Source organism: Rosa rugosa, chromosome 5, assembly GCF_958449725.1.
Source record: "Rosa rugosa chromosome 5, drRosRugo1.1, whole genome shotgun sequence".
Classification (NCBI taxonomy): Eukaryota; Viridiplantae; Streptophyta; class Magnoliopsida; order Rosales; family Rosaceae; genus Rosa; species Rosa rugosa.
In genome coordinates, this window is record NC_084824.1 from 20,540,866 (window position 1) to 20,546,308 (window position 5,443).

Here is a 5,443-nt window from a genome sequence, read left to right on the forward strand (position 1 = left end):
TCCCCCATACCAACTAGGAACAAGCACCTAGATCTCAGCTCCTGATGTGAGAGCCAGTTTATAAAACGATCTGCTTTTTCAAAATCACCCGTGTATCGATCAATCTAGCCGATCAAGTTTTTCATCCACTGACAAGTTGATTCTACTTTATTTGGAAAATATCACATATGGAAAATAGAAAAATATTTTTATGCACTGGCAGGGCAAGTAATCCAACACCCTATTAGATTATCTAAGCCTTTAATATTTATAATCGACCCTCTTTTTCTACAAGAATTCTTAATGAAAATTATGAAAAAATTGTCGCTATATGTAGTGGTACACATATATACACCTATGATGAAACTAATCTATGGTTCAATTTGAGCGTGGGATTACATCTTTTAATTTGGGCGTGGGATTACAAATAAAAGATGTATTTTGATAGGGATATCCCAAGTCAAAAAACTTGGGGATTGGAACCCTAAACCACAATCCGTGCCATATCACATAACTTTGAAGATTTTAAACCCAGGACCGATGCTCTCCTGCTCTTTCACAAATTAATTGAAGTCATTAACCATCATTTAACATCGAAGACCCGCTCAATTTCTATACGGTAAAACAAGAAAAAGTTGAGGACTGTTAAAACTCTCAGAATTTCTAAACCGCCAATGCATGGATGCACCAGCACTAGCCAATCATCTAAACCACACGAGGAACTATGAAATCTAAAAAATAAGATGAATCAAAACTCACTTGACCCCGTGTTCAGATGAGGAGCTGAGAATTTCCCTTCTTCTTCTCGACCACTGATCTCTTGTTTTTTTTTTTTTTTTTTTTTTTTTTTAAGAATACACAGAACAGCAGGTTCCTCTTCGTCAGTTCAGAACCAACTGCACCTACAACCACAACTCACAACCCATAACCCAGAACAATAACAATCACTTCCAAAATTAAGAGGAAAAAACTCAAAACAGCTAACATATATATATATATATATATATATATATATATATATATATATATATAAAAACAAAAAGAACACCCTTTTACACAACTTTCATATCATAGCCCCACTATTAAATTCTAAACAGAGGAAAGAGAGTTAAAGACGAAGTGGAACCTTAGGTAGAGAAAACATTCCGTCGTACTATCGAAAGTATCTTAATACTAATTCATTTACGCACAAACAGATGTAAAAGTTTGAGAACAGAGGAGTGATGCTAACCATTCTTATGCATTAATAGGCTATATATGAGCGCTTTGAATTATTTTCTCCAAATTACAGTAGGAAAAGTCTTCTCCAAATTACAGTAAGAATTTCAAATCACATTCTGACAAAGTCACAAATAACTTCCACTTGTCCTGTTTTAAAGCGAGAAATATACTTAAATGAGAAAAGGCACAGAATACTCAATCAACCAAACACAGGACCAGCTACTTGATCATATTTGAAAGCGAGAAATATATTTAAATGAGAAAAGGCACAGAATAAAAGATTGAAGTCTCACCTATGAAATTCGAGACGAAACTGATTTCCCTTCTTCCCTTTTCTATTTGAATGCCTCAGACTTTACAAAGACTGCAAATTATGGAAAATCAAAAGTTATTTAGAGATAAAAGAAAATTAGTTCTAACATCAGAAATTCCCAACATTGTCTTTAGTTTCAAATTCCCATAAAACAGAAATTGTTCTCTCTGTTGTTTTAAATAAAGCTGACAGCCAATTTTCACTTATACTATTTTTTTTTTTTTTTGAAGGGAAAGACGACAAACTATATTAAGTGAAACTGAGAAGTACATGGAGCGATGCAACAGCATCGAAAGAAAAACAATAAAGCATAACAAGATGCACAAACGCATCTATAAAGTAGGAAAATAATAAAGGATAGCAAGATGCACAGACGCATCTAAAATTAAAGGTAACCATGTGACTTGATGTCGGACGACATCGCTGCACTGCATATGTCACGAGAGCAGTGTAAATATATGAGTAACCGTAACCGTAACCGTAACTGTAACCGGTGATATGATCACCTAGGAGAGGTGATTCGCTCACCAGGAGTTTGAAAGTAACCGAGGGTGTCACTCGAAAGTTAACAAACAAACTCCCAAGAACCAGAACAAATACCAGATCAATATGAGCAGCTGTCTCGGATCTAAGATCCGGATTTGTAAGCGACCAGGATCCCAAATACGGATCCAAATCCGGCCCGAGACCAAAGTCAAGTCTGCCAGAGCAGCCTTGACAACAGCCCAAGCCCATTCGAATCTGATTAGGGCACCCAAGCTCATGGGCACCCCAGCACCATCTCTTCTCTGAGCACTCGAAAGCTTCCACCTCTGAGCACTGGAAAGCCTCCGCACCCAAACCCCAGTGATCCGAGCGGCGGCGCTGTCTGAATCAATCCGGGGCTCCACCAAACCTTGATGGAAAAGACCATTCCGGGGAAGGCAGCTGCGCAATAGATCTGGGATGCCCCACCACGTCGATTCGATCTGCGAATTCTGCCAGAGGCGGCCCGAGTGCAACCCCTCCAACCCTCGTCGAAGAAGAATCAACCATCGTTCCAACCTAGCACACCGGACGGCGTCAGCCTCACCTAGTACCGATTCGGTGACAGCACCACCCGATCGATCTGGTCTAGGCATGCCCTGAACATCCAAGCACAAACCAACCCGACCCACCTCACCAAATTTGAGACGCGCCCGCTGAGACCTTGACGAACCACCACCGTGAGCCGCCATCCGCGATGATAGATAGGCTATCATCCTCAACGCCGATCAAGCCGGCAAAGAGCAGGCCGCTTCCAACTCCACGCAGGGGACCGTCATTGGATCAAATGAGAAGGAGGGAAGACGAGAGTCCCCGCTCCAAAGGTCCGACACCACAGAAGGTGAAGGAATAGAACCCCATTGAAGGGGGAAGGTTCTGCAAAACCACGCCCAAGGGCGGCGGCCGCTCAACCCTAGCAGCGCACTACTAGGTCTCATTGAGAGGATATAGTTTTGATCATGTGCCAGTAGTTGGTATCAGTAATGTCATATATAATATATATATATAACACTCAATCATGCACGTCTAGAAGACAGCAGAATGAGATCGAAGACGATTAGATAGAGACAGTCGAAAATGACTGCAGACGGCTGAAAATGGCAACCACTTATACTATTTAAGATTACTCTTAATGCTTTAGCTGTTTGAAGATCACATCTTATTGATCGATCCCCACTTACTCAGAATCCACTATTAAATATGGTTCAGAGCACGATAATTATGAAACCAAACCCACAACCTCTCTAAGAAAACCAAACTCCAACAGCTCAGTTTCAAAAAAAGAGGAGGAAAAAAAAAAGAACTCACCACCAAAAGACACTAATCAAACTTGTTAAGAACACTAAACAAAGAAAACAGCAAAGAAAAGTTACCTCCAGCAAAAACTCCAAAATCAACATACCAACAAAAAAAAAAAAAAAACAAAAACCAAAACAGAGAGCAGCAGCACACATTCCAATTTCACACCAGCACTTCAAGTATAATCATATCAAATCAAGGAAGACATACAAAAATTCATCCAATCAAGGAAGCCACTATCTAAGCCAGTATGTTCCTGCCCCCAGAAAGCCATAGAGAAAAAGGAGAACATATCACTGTTTAGATTCAAAGAAAAGGACTTATACCTATAACTTTATAAAATCAATACTGCATTAATATAAGTACTTTGTTATTTAGCTAACCAACCATAAGCTGTGAAGTAATCAATCAGGAACCTGTCTATTATCATTGAACTGTTTATTTTGTCATCCCTCATAGTGTCCATTATCTCTTTAATATAATATAGCAATTTTATCCTCAATTTCCAGAATAACAAGATAGGGAAAAAAATTTCAACAACGAACTTCAACATGTTACCTTCAAACTGATACGGACAAGCCTAGTAAGGCCATAAGAGCGAGCAAAGATCAATAGCACATTTACATCCCTACATATTCTGTCGAGCTTCACCATTGAATCTTCCATCAGTTGATCATGCAATTAACAAAAGGCAGTCAAAGATATTGCTTTAACAAGTGCGGTAATAGAAATTAAGAAATATGATTAAACAACAAGAGGAATTAAAAACCGATATTTCAATACATACTCTATCTAGTGCATGATAAGAAATAAAACCATTGGAAGTGAACAAATAAAACTAAAGCAAACCTCTATCCAAAAACAGTAAGAGATAAGTATAGAGTAAAACTATGCAGGTTTTACAATAAAGAATAGCGTGCAAAGCATATGAGTAACCAAACTGATCCATACACATACAATAAGGCAGATGCTAACAATCAAAACCAATTCAAACCAGGAATGAAACACTAAATTAAACAAAAAGAGGACAAACAATAGAAGACAATGCATCCACAATCTACTTTCGCAACGAAAACTCAATTGCAGCAACACTACTCCATACCTGAGTGGCCACAACCAAGGTAAACTGAGAAAAGAAGGAGGGTTGGTCTGAATCAAAGTCTCTGGATATTCCTCTATAAACTTAGCCTTAACAGCATCATTGAGCTCCTGAAGAAATTGACACACACATTTCGCCTTGGATTGCCCGACGCTCGATTCATTAACTACAAAAAACCCAAAAGCAATTCCACACTGAGAGGGGAAAAAAAAAAAGGCACTCACAAGTAGCAGCAAAAACACACCGATTCAGAATCCAAGTTAAAAGCCAAACTTTTTCAATGAGTTTGTAACTTTCAAAGCATTCAGTGCATTTAAGTCATCACCCATTTAAATTATCCACAGAAAAAGACAAGATTTTTCAGGAAATAAAGAGTAAAAAAAAAAATGTATAGCAAAATGAGCTCAGCTATGCTTTCATCATGAAATCTTTCTGGACCCATGCACTTTTAGAAGCGTAAACCCCTCAAAATACGATACCATAGATAACACAGTTCGAAGTTCCCTCAACAAAAGCGCAAAAATTTCCCAAAATCAATCACAAACAATGAGAAGAATCGAGAGAGAGCAAACCAGATATGCAGAATGCCCAGAAAGCTTAGAACATGAATGCCCAGAAAGCTCGAATGTAGCCCACAAAGCTTCGGTAGATGAAACACAAATGCTTGGAAGCAAAATAAGAAACAAAATCAGATCAGTGAATTAAGGACTCACAAATCCTTCGAAGACATGCATTGAACAAATTCGTCAATTACCTATGACAAAAAGCTCAAATTTACTCCAAAACCCTGACCTCCATCTCTGATTCCCTTCACCGTCTTTGAGCAGAGGAGCTGATCCGAGGCAGAAAAGGGGGAGGACGAGGCGGGTCGGGTTGTGATTGTAGCCGGAGAATGAAGACGAGGAGGAGGGTTGTGGTAGGAGGAGGAGGACGATGGTTTTTGTCGGAGGGGGAGAACGAAGAGGTTGATTCTCTTCACCGTCTTTGAGCAGAGGAGCTGGTCCGAG

General features: G+C 39.2%; 1 long non-coding RNA gene across 1 annotated transcript; it reads right to left on the bottom strand.

Moving 5' to 3' along the window:
• Positions 1 to 3,642: 3,642 nt before the first annotated feature.
• Positions 3,643 to 5,143, bottom strand: LOC133708355 (uncharacterized). The gene is made up of 3 exons (XR_009845768.1): positions 5,009 to 5,143; positions 4,440 to 4,602; positions 3,643 to 3,996 (listed from the first exon to the last, which is right to left on the bottom strand). It is a non-coding gene; the product is annotated as an uncharacterized LOC133708355 (long non-coding RNA).
• Positions 5,144 to 5,443: the final 300 nt, after the last annotated feature.